Source organism: Erythrolamprus reginae, chromosome 2 (genome assembly GCF_031021105.1).
Source record: "Erythrolamprus reginae isolate rEryReg1 chromosome 2, rEryReg1.hap1, whole genome shotgun sequence".
Lineage (NCBI taxonomy): Eukaryota > Metazoa > Chordata > Lepidosauria > Squamata > Dipsadidae > Erythrolamprus > Erythrolamprus reginae.
Genome location: NC_091951.1, coordinates 83,427,261 through 83,444,097, shown reverse-complemented (window position 1 = coordinate 83,444,097; position 16,837 = coordinate 83,427,261).

Sequence of the window (16,837 nt, the reverse complement as noted above, 5' to 3'; positions counted from 1 at the left end):
TAGTTCAGAAAGAAGATGGGGGTCTGTCTGAGTGAGGATTCCAAAATTTTAAATCTACTATATGTTTTGAATCTACAACTCCCAATATTCCCTACCAACACCGTCTGTGCTGGAAGGCACTTCAGTGCCAATCAGTCTCCAGGTTTGCAGATGGTTGATGAAGAAGAGGAGGAACAGCTGGGTCCAGTGCCTGATGTGTGGCTGCACAGAAGGCAGAGAAGGGCAGAGCAGTGGAAAGCCATAGGCCAACTCTGGGGCAGGAAGAGCCACTGCTGTTGGTGAGTCATCCACCCCCATCTCTGGGAATAAAAGGCATGGGACAGAGACGAGTAGGTGTGGAAGCAACTATTCATCTTCTGGCTGGTCAGATTTGATAGCCTATGAGAGAAACTTTTTGCTGGGGCTGCCGGCGTTCCTAATAAAATAATATTTTGAGTTCATGTCAGACTTTTTTTGTGGTTGGGGAGCAGGGTCAGAACAATAGATTTTTAAAATATTAACTAGCCAAACGGTTGTGCTTACTACTGGAATCCTTGTGGACATTGAACATTTTCAAGAATTTTTGGAAATAATAATTTAATAATAATAATAATAATAATAATTTATTAGATTTGTATGCCGCCCCTCTCCGAAGACTCGGGGCGGCTCACAACAACGATAAAAACAATATTATACTGGCACAAATCTAATATTTAAAAAAAACTAAAAATCCTATCATAATTAAAAACCAAACAACACATACATACCAAACATAAATTATAATAAGCCTGGGGGAAAGGTGTCTCAAATCCCCCATGCCTGGTGGTATAGGTGGGTCTTAAGTAGTTTACGGAAGACAAGGAGGGTGGGAGCAGTTCTAATCTCCGGGGGCAGTTGATTCCAGAGGGCCGGGGCCACCACAGAGAAGGCTCTTACCCTGGGGCCTGCCAGATGACATTGTTTAGTTGACGGGACCCGGAGAAGGCCAACTCTGTGGGACCTTATCGGCCGCTGGGATTCGTGCGGTAGCAGGCGGTTCCGGAGGTACTCTGGTCCAATGCCATGTAGGGCTTTAAAGGTCAAGACCAAAACTTTGAATTGTGACCAGAAACTGCAGGCCACGGAGTGTTGTAGATATGTGGGCGAATCTGGGAAGCCCCACGATGGCTCTCGCGGCCGTGTTCTTCACGATCTGGAGTTTCCGAACACTTTTCAAAGTTAGCCCCATGTAGAGAGTGTTGCAGTAATCGAACCTCAAGGTGATAAGGGCATGAAAGCCCAATTCTTTATAATCCTGTCTGGCCAGAATGGTTGGGGAAGATGTCCTTGTGATCCTGGGACACCAGGTGCCAAGGAGCAAAGATGAGACTGGGCTATTGTCATCTGGTTGTCTGTTGTAAGTAATGAGATGGTGGACCTCTTGGTCACTGCTCATAGCTACTGACAAATATACCCTGCCTGGATTTCCTAATCACTGCCCATTATTTTATCTGAAGCATGTTTATTCTGGTCTGAAGAGACTCTCAGAGGAGCTAACATATAATCAATAAACCAAGATAGCCCTGCAACCCAGAACTAACAAATCTAAAATACATGACATAAAATAAGCCCAGGAAACAAAGAAAGCATTATAAAGCATTGCAAAATCACTGGGATTAAAGGGTGGGTGGGAACGAACCCACAGTCAGGCTTGCAAGATTCTGTATCAGAATCTTTATATCAATAAAGTATAGTTCTAGTCAAACTTGTAAGGTTTTATTTTTAACATGTCCACTTCAAGGGGCTGACATCAAGCTTAAAAGCCTCCTGACTTAAGAGAGAATCGGGGATGACAGCTGGCTCTTAGGGGCCTGCATTGTCTGCAGAATACCTTTCTGCAGCATTATTACAATACCGCCACCAAGTGGATTTACAAATAATCATTAGAATGCCAGGATGAAGCTAACGCCATGTTTAGGAAAACTTTCACTTCAGACAAAAGTGGTAAGGCAGCCTGCAGTTCAATTTGCATTTCTGCTCTCTCATGGGACTCCGCCAGAAAAGTCTGGAGAAAAGCAATTTCTGTCTTTTTAGTGGGAATTGTTTATGGAGGATCAACCGGTGGAATTTCATACATATTGCACCAAGGTGACTTTTGTGGTGAGTTTACTGAAAGAAGTAGCAGCCAAGTGGGCTGCAATAAAAGCAATGACTAAGTACTGGACAATTTCCAAAATTCCAAGCAAAGATTTAAAGCATCCTTCAATGATATAACTAGGAGAGCAACAGCTGATTGAGAAGTTCTATTAAGGTCATCACAGGGTATCTGATTTGGCTCTGGCTGACCAATTTCCAAAAGGATTTGCTGATGAGCTGAGACCTAAATTGGTGAGGCAAGGCACTGAGATAATTTAGAAGACATGTTCCAATGTTGTATGGTAATAGATGGATGATTGGAAGAATTAAATCACATATTGGCAAAAAAAAAAAGGGGGGGGGTATATATTCTTTACAGGTAGCCAGGAAAACTGAAGAAAAACATCAGAAGAAGGAGGCAGTGACCAATTTCCAAAGTATTGCCAAATAAACTACATAGATTGTGATAATGAAGTTCCTTGTAGCTGAGCTCAATTCAAGGACATTTTAATTTTTGCAGTATTATATGCAAGCAGAAAAATGCTTGCTCTCTGTAAACAGTTGCATAAATATCGCTCATAATCAGTGGAAAAGCTCGGAATGCCTTAAGTGTTGTGATGATGAATATATGGCACATGTACCAGAAGTGGTACGCAGAACCATTTCTCCCACCACTCAAGCCATCGCCCAGCTCAATTCCATCGTGCATGCATGCACGCCTCCCACCGGCCAGCTGATTTTTGGCCCGTTTCCAGACTTTACCCACCCCAGGCTCTGGAGGTTTTCTTCAAGCTTCCAGTAGGGGGAAAATGACTTCCCCTGGCCTCCGGAGAACACTGGAGGCCAGAAACAGGCCTGTTTCCAGACTTCTAGTACTTCCAAGTAGGTCCATTTTTCTCCCTTCCCAGGATCTAGAGCAGGGGTGAGCAATTAATTTTGCCATAGGGCCACATGAAAAATTGAGATGGTTTTAGAGGGCCGGACTAATATAATTAATTCAGTTCTACACAATACTGTATATTATTGGGTAGAACTAAGTTAATTATATTATAATTATAAATTATAAATTATATTATATTATATTAATTATATTATATTAATTATATTATATTATATTACTGTATATTATATTATATTATATTATTACTGTATATGATATTATATTGTATTGTATTGTATTATTATATTGTATTGTATTGTATTGTATTGTATTGTATTATATTATATTATATTATATTATATTATATTATATTATATTATATTATATTATATTATATTATATTATATTATATTATATTATATTATATTATATTATATTATATTATATTATATTATATTATATTATATTATATTATATTATATTATATTATATTATATTATATTATATTATATTATATTATATTATATTATATTATATTATATTATATTATATTATATTATATTATATTATATTATATTATATTATATTATATTATATTATAATATATTATATTATATTATATTATAATATATTATATATTATAATAATTATATATCATATATCATATATCATATATCATATATCATATATCATATATCATATATCATATATCATATATCATATATCATATATCATATATCATATATCATATATCATATATCATATATCATATATCATATATCATATATCATATATCATATATCATATATCATATATCATATATCATATATCATATATCATATATCATATATCATATATCATATATCATATATCATATATCATATTAAATCTTAAACACCCAGTTCTTATCTAGAAAACTTGGACTGACCTCAGCGCGCCAGTCACAGACAGCGAGTCTGTGACTGGCGAGTCTGTGACTCGGGCTGCATCTTGCCCAGATCTGTTCTAGAGGCTGTTTTTGAAGCTCTGGGAGGGCAAAAATGGACTTCCCTAGGCTCTGAACACCCTCCAAGCGGAGTGTATGTGTGTGTGTGAGTTCATGCATTGGGGGGTGAGGTGCACACAAGGGGCATGTGCGCATTGCATTATAGGTGCTGGCACATGTGCATGTGTGCTGCTGCACAGGCATGCACTTTCAGCACACAAATAGAAAAGGGTTAGCCATCACTGTCTTAGTGGAACAAAACAACAATATTTTGGTGGGGAGAGGGCACAAATAAACTGGCTTAAAGATGATTTGACTATCTCAGGAAAGAGCTCTCCCATAGCATTGGCTTCTCATTCACTCACCCAAGGCTGGAAGCAGAGCTGGGCTGCTGCCAGAACGTCCAATTGCATGCAGCTCCATGGCTCTGGAATGCAAGTGCGGGATTGAGCGCAATTACGCTTCCTGCACTTGTGCAGGTAGCAAAATCGCGCATAGGGATGCTTGTGCAGGCACGTTTCGATGAGAGTTTTTTGCAGCATGAGGGGAAGCAAAAAGTCTCACCAAAACATGCCTGCATGTGCATTCCTCTGCACGATTTTGCTACCTGCACAGGTGCAGGAAGCGTAATTGCGCTTGATCCCGCGCTCGCATTCCAGAGCCATGGAGCTGCACTCAATTGGGCGTTCCAGAAGCAGCCCACCACTGGCTGGAAGGAATATTGTGATATATTCAATGGTTAAAGAGCTATTATACATGGGGTACCTTTGAAAAGTGTTTGGAAACTTCAGATCGTGCAGAATGCGGCCGCAAGAGCTATCGTGGAGCTTCCTAGATTCGCCCACGTTTCTACAACACTCAGTGGCCTGCCCTGGCTGCTGATCGGTTTCCAGTCACAATTCAAAGTGTTAGTAATGACCTTTAAAGCCCTTCATGGCACTGGACCAGAATATCTCCGGAACCGCCTTCTACCGCACGAATCCCAGTGGCCGATAAGGTCCCACAGAGTTGGCCTTCTCCGGGTCCCGTCGACCAAACAATGTCATTTGGCGGGCCCCAAGGGAAGAGCCTTCTCTGTGGCAGCCCCAGCCCTCTGGAATCAACTCCCCCTGGAGATTAGAACGGCCCCCACCCTCCTTGTCTTTCACAAGTTACTCAAGACCCACCTATATCGCCAGGCATGGGGGAATTAAGACATCTCCCCCAGGCTTTCTTATATTTTATGTTTGGTATGTATGTGTTATATGGTTTTTTTTAAAATTGTTGGGGTTTTTTAATGTAATTTTATTATTAGATTTGTTCCATTGTTATACTGTTTTTATTGTTGTTGTGAGTCGCCCCGAGTCTTCGGAGAGGGGCGGCATACAAATCTAATGAATTGAATTGAATTGAATATTATGACTGTATTACAAACATGCAGATAACCAGGAAACATCAACCAAGTGATCCAGAAATCCTAATCAACTTATGATATTTATTTCATTAAACCTAATTTCATGAGTCTACTGTTCTTCCACCCATTATTTTAATTGCATATTGTGATTGCTAGAGGGCGCTGTGTTCTTTATTAAAGCAGCAAAAGGGGCAAAACTTTTAGAAAAAGAGTACTGTACTATTTAAAAGCAATCTGTGTTATATATTGAATTAAAAATGAGAAATGTGCATAGTTCATAAACGTCAGATTAATACTAAATATAACAATTTGTTCATACAATTTTCAGAACTCAAATCACCTAGTAGTTCACCCTACTAGGTCTTGGGTTTTAGAAAAAAATCATCTGAACTAAAGCACTAATAAGCACTATAAAATGCCAGTTTGGCCTTGCTTTTTCTAAAGTTTCTTGTCCTTGCATTCCACACCTAAAAAAAAATAGAATTATTTAGTTTCTTCGATTATATAATGTTTACTTGTCATAGAAAAACAATAGATCAATATTTCAAATGGATTAGAACTTCAACTCACCAAATTCCACAGCTAGCAGCCATGTTCTTTAAGGAATTCTGGGAGACCGATCCCAGCCCAGGCTGGGAGAACTGCTATGTACTGCAGTTATACTGGGGAACAATTTGTAACACAAGTTCTGTTGAGTTTGATTTTTGAGCTTTTTTATACAGTGGTACCTCTACTTAGGAACTTAATTCATTCAGTGACTAGGTTTTTAAGTAGAAAAGTTTGTAAGTAGAAGCAATTTTTCCCATAGGAATCAATGTAAAAGCAAATAATGTGTGCAAACCCATTAGGAAAGAAATAAAAGCTTGGAATTTGGGTGGGAGGAGGAGGAGAAAGAAGAGGAAGATAGTCGCTACCAAAGGAAGAAGGTGAGGTGTGGGGAATCAAAAAAATCCAAAACTTTAAGGCTTAAAAAAAAAGAGGGACCCTGAGGTGGCGAGGAGGAGTACACACTTCCCATACATCCAGCATGAGGCATCCTCCCATACATTGCACCAGAGAAAGAAACCCAGGCAGGTGAAAGGGGGAAACCTCCCGCTCCTTTGACCGAAAGGCGGCTGCTGCTACTGTTACCTGCTTCCTCTTCCTTCCCATGCTGAAGAACTCCCCTCTCCTCTCAATCGCTCACTTTGTAGACGACACCTTTCCTTCACTGTGGTGACTCCTCGGTTTGGCTGAAGTCGAGTTGATCCGGCCAGGGTGAAGGCAACCTTTTGCCGGGTGTATGGGAGGCAGCGTGAGGGAGTCACCACAGCGAAGTGGTTTATTCCCTCTCCAAGCACCCAGAGATAGGAAAATGCTTTGTTAGCTCTGGACTGCCAAATCCTCCTTAAGAGCCACCGCAAGGCTCCTCTGGCAGCCCAGAAAGCCCGAGATGGCTGGGATTAAAGGGAGAATGGCAGGAAACTGGCCGGGCCTTCATGCCACTCTCAAATTTCCTGGGAATTTTTTTCTGGGCTCAGTTTCTTAAGTAAATATGGTTCTTAAGAAGAGGCAAATAAATCTTGAACACCCGGTTCTTAAGTAGAGGCATTCTTAGGTAGAGGTACTACTGCAGTTAATTAAGCATGCTGGTTTTAAAACTGTAGTTAGTTTTCTTCTACCGCGTCAAGTTTTTTCTCTACACCTTATAAGAATGTGACCACTCTCCACAGAATTGAGCATGGATCAAAGGAAGCACTATTGTTTTCCTATTGGCTGACACAAACCTTCTCCGATGGGTGAATGACGCATAGAAGAACAGGTGAATGACGCATAGAAGAACAGTGACAGGTTTTTACTGTTGCAATACGTTATATGCTGAATGCCTCTTGGCCAAGCTACCTTCTTGGATATACCAAGTGGATATACCAAGTATCCCTGCTTTTTGTGTATGTGGGACAGCGGAGCTTTTTAGAAGTATTGGATGAAGTCAAATTGGCCGTCAAGATCTGACCTGAAACCTGGTGATCCAAACATTCTACATCAGCCACTTGTCAACAAAAAGAACATTATATTTCCACCTCTGCATATAAAATTGGGTCTCATGAAGCAATTCGTTAAAGCTTTGCCAATTGAAAGAGACTGTTTCAAGTATCTCATTTTGGCATTTCCTAGCCCGTCACATGAAAAGATAAAGGCTGGTGTTTTTGATGGTCCACAGATTCATCAGCTTGTTAAATATGAACATTTCATTGGAGCAATGTCAGAAATTCAAATGAATGCTTGGTTGGCATTCAAAAACATTGTTAGACTTTCTTGGAAATACACGAGCCCAGAATTACGCTGAAATTGTCCACCAACTCTTGGAGATCTTCAAACTGCTAGGTTGCAACATGAGCATCAAGTTGCATTTTTTACACAACCATCTTGCTAATTTCCTGGAAAATCTTGGTGCAGTCAGTGATGAGCAGGGTGAGCAATTCCACCAAGATTTGAAGGTCATGGAGGCACTGTATCAAGGTAGATGGGATGTACATATGCTGGCTGACTATTGTTGGAGCATCAAGCGAGAATGTCCACAGATTAAACACTCCAGGAAAAGCTATAAGCGAAATTTTTTACCTTAATATGTATAATTACTGTTTGATGAAAAAACCATTTGTATGAATACAATTTAACTTGCAGTAACTATTATAGCCTTTGTATGAATAAAATTATTCTTTGTAAACAGTATATTTGGTAAGTTTTTACTTTATTTTCCTTTATATCAGTAGTTCCCAACCTTTTTTTGCCCATGCCTCACCTAAGCATCTCTCAAATCCTCATGCCCACGCCCCCGTGACAGATTCAAAAAGAGAACCTCTACTCATGCAGAGGAAATGTAAAAAGGCCATTAACTTGGTTTAAACAAGGTTCCAATTGCCCCTATTAAAAATCAAGTTGCCCCTCTGTGGGGTGTGGGCCCCATGTTGGGAACCATGGCTTTATATGCACAATTTGTATGAGTTTTAAGGTGTATCCTGTAGCTTTAAAAGTTGACGTGATAGACAAAAACTGTGTGGATTTTTGGAACCAGAGTCCAAAAGTTACTTGAAAAGAAGTCACAGATTTAAATCAACGAAATTGCTGTTCCCCAGTGAAATGCAAATAAAATGTAGCCCTATCTTATCTAAGCAGCCAAAAAAATATCTACAATCTTTGCTGCCCTCCAGTGGGCATGTGGATTTTTACAGCTCAGATAGAGTAAAGATTGAAGTACTGTAGTAGGAAAAGTTTTCACCTTCCGCAGGCTTCTTCTTCAGAAAGGAAATTATTAAGAAAAGCTACAGGACGAGAGGGAAATATTGCCATAATTAGACAGCAATCTCTAACAAAATGCCCTTTACACTAAATCATAATGCAATTAACACTATGCTGAAAAGGATCTGATACTATCATCAAGAATTGCTGCTAAGGGGTGATTGGTACAGGGCATTTGTACAGTGGTCTCCTAGATAAGCAGTAGGAAAAATACCACTGAAGTTGCTCCAGACATTCCATCAATGTAGACTTGTCAGCTGAAGCAGACAAAATCATGCAAATGGAGCAATACTAGATGGAACCAGGAAGAAGCAGTTTAGGCCAAATCCTATATCAGTGATGGTGAACCTATGGCACGGGTGCCAAAGGTGCCGTGTGAAGCGATATCTGCTGGCACTGAGCCACTACCCTAGCTCAGCTCCATTGTGCATGTGTGTGCTGGCCAGTTGATTTATGGCTCACACAGAGACTCTGGGAGGTGTTTTCAGTTTCCAGAGAGTCTCTAGGGGGATGGGGGAGGGCATTTTTACCCTTTCCCTGGCTCCAAGGAAGCCTTTGGAGCTGTGCTAAGGTAACGGGTCGTGTCCCAGCAGATATGGCTCCGTGTGCCACCTGTGGCAGCCGTGCCATAGGTTCACCATCACTGACCTAGTTCCTACCAAGGAGTTGGACTGGATAGAAGATCTCCAAGATTCATGAGCTACCTTTCATACCTTCCCAGGAATCCTTCATGAGGTAAGATCCAGGGTCAAATAATCTGATCATTTCTTAGGACCATCTATATAATTTACTTCTTCTTAAAATACGACCTTCACCTGGAGGATGTAAAGAAAACAAAACTACTCTTCCCATTTCTTTCATTTTTCCATGGTCTTCATATCATCTGAAAATCTGGACATAGCCTCTTCTAACATTTCTGTTCATTCCCACATGAACCAGGAGCAAGGGATGGTTGTCAGGAGGGTTGAAACGTCCCAGCACCCTAAAAAGTCTCAGTGCCTAGATGGTGTTATATCACGCTGCGTTCCTGTCAGCAGGAAGAAAAACAATTTGGTGCTTTTTTTAAATACACATGTTCAAGGTTCTTGCTTTCATATGCCAAGCCAAAATAATTGGAAAGGATAAAGCATATGACCACAAGAAGATAAGAGAAGCTTCTAGAACAGTAGTTCTCAACCTTTCTAATGCCGCGACCCCTTAATACAGTTCCTCATGTTGGGATGACCCCCAACCATAAGTGTAGCACCAATTCCCCCAACAGAGCTTTAAGCTGATTGGCAGGAAGGTCAAAGGGACATCCCTATTGTAAACGCCCATTGGTCCGATTGTAAAAATATGTCCCAGTCCCAAGGCACCAGAATAGAAGCTTTAGTTCCTAACACCATGGGAAATTTGTCTTTTCCCATGGTCTTAGGCGACCCCTGTAAAATGATCGTTCGACCCCCCAAAGGGGTCCCGACCCCCAGGTTCAGAACCACTAATCTAGGTAACCAAGCATGTTGAAAAGCCAAGAATGAAAGTGCCAGCTGTATTAAAAGTTACAGGTGCCAGAGTTCATTTGAATAGGTAAATTAGGCTTTGGGCCTTGAAAGAATCACTGATTTTATCTTCAGAGCCAAGGAAAGATGTTTTAAAATGCTTTTGTCACCAGAAGGTGGGAGTTTGTCATTGAGGCCATGAACGGCTTGGCCAGCAGATTTGCAGTGAGCAAAAGTCAAGTTTTGTAAGGTGGTCATTCTCGGATTTCTGAGGCAGTATTTATTTTTATAGGGTCACAGAATGCCATCTTGAAAGCCCACTAAATTAATTTAGCAGCCTTTGACCAAGAAGCTGAGGTAAATCATCTTCTGGACATCCTTAGACATCAGAATCCAGTTTGAAAATCTCCATTCTAAAGTCATTCAGTTATCGCTGTGCCAATATAACAGTGCAATATAACGACAAAGGACAGCCCTTTTATTGCTTCAGTGATGATTGGCTGATGTTAGAAAAGGAAGAAAAACATACAGATTTGTCCAAATCCATACAGTCATTGTATATTTGTTTCTGCATCTGAGCATTGTGTAATTTCCTCAACTAACTTCTCTGAAAAGTATCTGCAAAAGAAAAGTTGACTGATATCAGCAGCTCCATACACATTTAACAATGCAGACCCCAAATCTTTGTGGCAACTAGTTCAACTGCCCTATTGCATGTTAATACAGTTTAAAATGAGTTATAATACAATCCTATAGATCAGGGGTGTCAAACTCCCATCATCATGGTGGCATGAAGTGATGTATTTTAACTTCCCCCCCCTTCACTAAACAGGGTATGGGTGTGGTCAGTATGTGACACATCTGGCCTATTCAGAAAAAAAAGCTTTGTTTAAATTAAATATTAGCCATTTTCAAGTAAAGTAGAGAGACAGTTAGAAGCCAGGACACTAGAGTTCTTGTTATTAGCACAAATTAGCTGGGTACTCTTGGGTCAGCCAATCTTTCTCAGCATTGCCAAATCACTTCTGAAATCTTACTCAAAACAAATATATAAACAAACAAACAAACCTTGCAGGGACTAATTCGGCAGTTGCCACAAGTCAATACTGACTGAAAGGCTAGGCCATGCAAGGATTTCAAATAAATAGTGCAATTTTGATTAATTACTGCACAAACCCTCAGCAAGTACCTGCCTCAAAGATATGAAAAATACATACAGAAAAAAATATACATAGAATTCAAGCTGTTCTTAACTGTCCCCTCCGAATTCCTTCCTCTGCATCTTAAGATATGTGGATTAATATTTCCCCAGACTACACAATGCATTTATAAAACAATAAAGTTCTTAAATATTAATAACAAAAAAGGCAATAGCCAATTAACTGATCCATAGACTAATAATAGCCTATCAACTTTTTTTGTCATGGAATTTTATTAGCACTCTCTCTATAAGATTATATTAGCACTCTCCTATCACCCATCTCCTCCCATCTATGACTGTAACGTTGCTTGTATCCTTATGATTAATATTGTTTTCTGATTGCTTATTGGTACCCTACAACAATCATTAAGTGTTATACCTCATGATTCTTGACCAATGTATTTTTTCTTTTATGTACACTGAGAGCATATGCACCAAAGACAAATTCCTTGTGTGTCCAATCACACTAGGCCAATAAAGAATTCTATTCTATTCTGTTCTATTCTGTACTTAGAAAACTTTAATTAAGGAAATCAAAATACCTGTGTTACAAACTGGATTTAGGAAAAATTAACACGTTCGTACCTGGCTATTTTTATGAATCCTTGGTACAAGACACTTTTGATAGAATGACACCAATCACACTGAATAGCCTATCAAATTAGCCCTTATAGCCATGGCTTTTATCTTCAGCCTAGGAAAAAACATATCCAAATTGCTTTGGATTTTTCCATCCAAAGCCCCAAAATACAGATTAAGAAACCTTGTGCCAGTGCCGAAACAGGGTAATTGTGGTGTAGCATTGCACATAGCAACACTCTTAGTGAGAAATTCCCTTGTTAAACCAGTGGAAATAAATCTGTGTAACAAGAGTTTATTGAAAGAGGGGAAATGGATGGGAAACAAGAGAAAGCAACCCACAGCAATCTTTTAAACAAGATCAATAGTATTAGCTTAGCTAAGCTGGTTATTTATTACCTTTTTGAAAAAGTTGTTGGGTTTCAGCGCTTGCTCAGGGTTATTTAGAGAAGTTGGAGAGTCTTCTTCTTCTTCCTCCTCCTCCTCTTCTTCCCCTTCCTCCTCCTTCTTCTCTTTCTCCTCCTCTTCTTCCTCCTCCTCCTCCTCTTCCCCTTCCTCTTCTTCTTCCTCCTCCTCCACCTCTCCCCTTCCACCTCCTCTTCTGCTTTTGTTCCATGTTTACATGGAAGAGGCTTTTTAGAAAAGCAAAAGCTGAATTCAATTTATTCAGCATAGCATCAATTATCAACTGCTTTATAAAGTACAATTATACCAAACTTATTTTATTTATTTAAAAGACTAATATAATCACCAAATTAGCCTGGATGGATCACAAAACAACAATTATGGAAAACACATATCACAACATGCAGTAGAATTACTGATTGAAAATATAATTTTGTAATAATTGTGCTCTCACAAATAAGCCAGAAATTGTTAACACTGCAATGATACAGACTGTTTAAAGTTCTAAAGATAAGGAAAAAAGTGTATTTCAAAATTAAATATGATTTCTAAAATATAAATATAAAGTTGCTTAAATTGTACAATTAACACCAATTATGCCATTGATAAACAATTACAAAATTCATTGAATTATTTTATGAGAAAGATTTCTAACTTCCAGCTTAATATTTAATACTAAACTCTCTTATATATTATTTGTTATATATAAACATTAAAAGATAAAAAAACAAAAAAAATACATTGCTTGGAAAAGTAAGTAAATGTTTAATTTCTAACTTCCTTCTTTATATTCCGACTGATTTAGTATTTTTAAATATTTAGACCTGTTTATAAATTTAGCTTATTGAAAGGGTCAGAGCATGGAATATTCTTGTATTACATATATGACAAGTATTACTCAGAAAAAAAGGAAAAGCAAGAGTAAAGGGGTGAGCTGTAATTTTTTTTCATGGATCGAGGCTGTCCCCAGAGACTTCTATTTTTCAAGCTAGCAAAAGATTGCTGTGTTACATTATTCTAGCTTTAAGTTGCTTTGTATTTTGGAATGTATTGCAGCATTAATATTTGAATAAAAGGAGATGGGGAAAAATTTTCCACAAAGAATAAGTTGACATTTTGTAGCTTTTTAAATGTTTCCCTTTATGTCAGTGTTTCCCAACCTTGGCCATTTGAAGCTATCTGGACTTCAACTCCCAGAATTCCCCAGCCAGCATTCGCTGGCTGAGGAATTCTGGGAGTTGAAGTCCAGATACCTTCAAGTGGCCAAGGTTGGGAAACACTGCTTTATGTTATAAATCCTTCTGAATTCATCTTGCAGAGTTGCTCCCAAATCAGACATCCAAGTTTGGTGTGGAGCTGATAAGAACTTGATCCCTGAATTTTTACCCTTGCATAAATGCTTCTTTGCCTACCTAAAAATATAAACCATCAGGTAATTCAGCCAAATCAGAAAGCACTGATGTATTGAAAGAGTGTATTTCAGAATCCACTCTCTTATGGTGTAGTTGCTGAAAAAGCAAGTTCTTACATACCACAGAAACGGCTTTGACTAACAAGAGAAAAACATGACTTCTTAAATTTAAATAGAAGGCTTAGACTGCCATGCAAAAAAATGCTTACAATAATACATAAAATTTGAGACCACTGTGGAAGAATTTATTTTTTAATTGTATGGAGTAATTGCATCCCAACAAATATAACTTTTTCTGAAATTTAAGTAAGTAAAAATAAGTTTCCAATGTGCAGGTAAAGGCGGGTTAGCAGAGTCTCTTGTGGAAAAAAGGGGTTGATGACATTTATTATAATTTATTTATTTATTCATTGGACTTTTATGCCGCCCCTCTCGGGGGACTCCAGGCAGCTTACAACGTATAATAAAACAATGTATAGCATTACAGATCCAATTAATTGAATATAAAATTTAAAAAACCCAAAAGCCATTAAAAACAGTCATTCCCATTCAATCAACTTTCTCTCAGCACAATCATCGGCCAGGGGACAAGAATATAATGGCCGCAAGCCTGGCGGCATAAATGAGTCTTAAGACTTTTTTGGAAGGCAAGGACGAATCTCTGGGGGGAGTTGATTCCAGAGGGCCTGGATATGGAGGGTATATCGTTATATTATGCAAGAGGAAATCACACCTTCATGGGAGTGAAGGAGCCAGTTTGGGGCGGGTGGGGGGATCATTACACAGATTGGCCACACAATCAACATGATCAGGAATACTGTGGGAGATCCAAGAGAGAACCAGTTCTCAGATATTGTTGCTCTTATTTTTCTTGAATATTTTTCGGAGTATACTCACCTTCCTCCCCCCCTAAATTTGGACTGACAATTTGGGCGCATCTTATATGCCGAATGTAGCTTTTTCTGAAGCTTTTTTCCTCCAGCCCTAACGAAGTGCTAACCATCTTCCTGGCTCTTATCAGCTTGCAGGCTTTTTCATTGCTACTCCCTCCAAATACGGTTTTTTAAAGCTCTAACCAAGGGATAAAATAATGTGCTAAAGCAGACCAGACTAAGGACACTAGCCAAGATGGATAGGCAGACCCTGATAGGCAGATATATTCCTCCCTATTTTCCTCCCCTAAAACAAAAGTGCGTTTTAATAATAATAATAATAATAATAATAATAATAATAATAATAATAATAATAATCCCAGCGACTGATTAGGTCCCACAGAGTTGGCCTTTTCTGTGTCCCGTCGACTAAACAATGTCGTTTGGCGGGTCCCAGGGGAAGAGCCTTCTCTGTGGCGGCCCCGACTCTCTGCCCCCACCCTCCTTGCCTTTCGTAAACTCCTTAAAACCCACCTCTGCCGTCAGGCATGGGGGAATTGAGACATCCCCCCAGGGCCTGTACAATTCATGTATGGTATGTTTGTGTGTATGTCTGCTTTAATAACGGGTTTTAAAAAATGTTTTTAAATTATTAGATTTGTCATGAATTGTTTTATTGCTGTTGTGAGCCGCCCAGAGTCTATGGAGAGGGGCGGCATACAAATCTAAATAAATAAATAGATAGATAGATAGATAGATAGATAGATAGATAGATAGATAGATATACAGACAGACAGACAGACAGACAGACAGACAGACAGACAAACAAACAAACAAACAAATAATTTATTAGATTTGTATGCCGCCCCTCTCCGCAGACACGGGGCGGCTCACAACTATAATAAAACAGTGTTTTATACTCTGGGGCATCTTAAACTCTGAAAAATACATTATTTTGTATCTATGTACAGCAGAAAGAAGGGAACAAAACAAGATGATTTTCTAGACCAGCGATGGCGAACCTATGGCGCGAGTGCCACAAGTGGCACGCGGAGCCATATCTGCTGCATGCGAGCTGTTGCCTTAGCTCAGCTCCAATGTGCATGTGTGTGCCAGCCAGTTGATTTTTGGCTCACACAGAGGCTCTGGGAGGGCGTTTGTGGCTTCCAGAGAGCCTCCGGGGGGATGGGGGAGAGCATTTTTACCCAGGGAAGCCTTTGGAGCCTAGGAAGGGTGAAACACGAGCCTACTGGGCCCACCAGAAGTTGAGAAACAGGGGCCTCTGGGAGGTTGGGGAAGCTGTTTTCGCCCCCCCCCCAAGCATTGAATTATGGGTGTGGGCATTCGCACATGCATGATAGTGTGCGCACATGCTCTTTTGGCACCCGAGCAACAAAAGGTTCGCCATCACAGTTCTAGACCATTATCTCTAGATTTTTTTCTTTCCCATCATCCATGACCGAAGACCTCTAATTAAAAAATGAGATGGAATGCAATTTTGAGTGGACAAAGGGCAGAAAAAAGTATGAGAATCACTTAGGTGAAATGGACTGTGTAAACAGTTGTCAAAAATTTGATAAATGAAACAAACTCTTCTGATTCCTCACCACCTTTTATGAACGCTGTAGTAATACTGTAATAAAAGTTATCTGTAAAAGTTGTACCTTGGCACCCAAAAGAGATACCAATAGAGGAGAAGAAGCAGAATGCAGAATGTGAATCAGAATAGAGCTGGAAGGGACCTTGGAGGTCTTCTAGTCCAGCCCCGTTCAAGCAAGAGATTCTGTACCATTTTAGACAAGAGATGGTCCAGTCCCTTTATGAAAACCTCCAGTGATGAAGTACCCACAACTTTGGAAGGCAAGATGTTCCACTGGTTAATTGTTCTGTCCGGAAGTCTCTCCTCAACTCCCGGTTGCTTCTCTCCTTCATTAGTTTCCACCAATATCAGGTTTCTACCAGTATGGATGAGGATGCTGCATGCGTAGTGTGAGATTTTGGCATTTTTTTTGCTTCTGCACATGTACAGGAGCAAAATCTCGCTGGGACCAGAGACCTGAAGACCTGCAGCGCACCAGTAGCAGCGGTAGCAGTAACCTCTGCCTGGTTTCTACCCATTGTTTCATCCTCTCCCTCTCCTCCCCTTTTTAATTCAGAATGTATTTACTGAATTGGCATACTCAATTTCTTCTTTTATTTGTTTGTTATTACACAATAATACACAATGAGGGTTATAGAGGGTTATATAATCAGGTAGAAT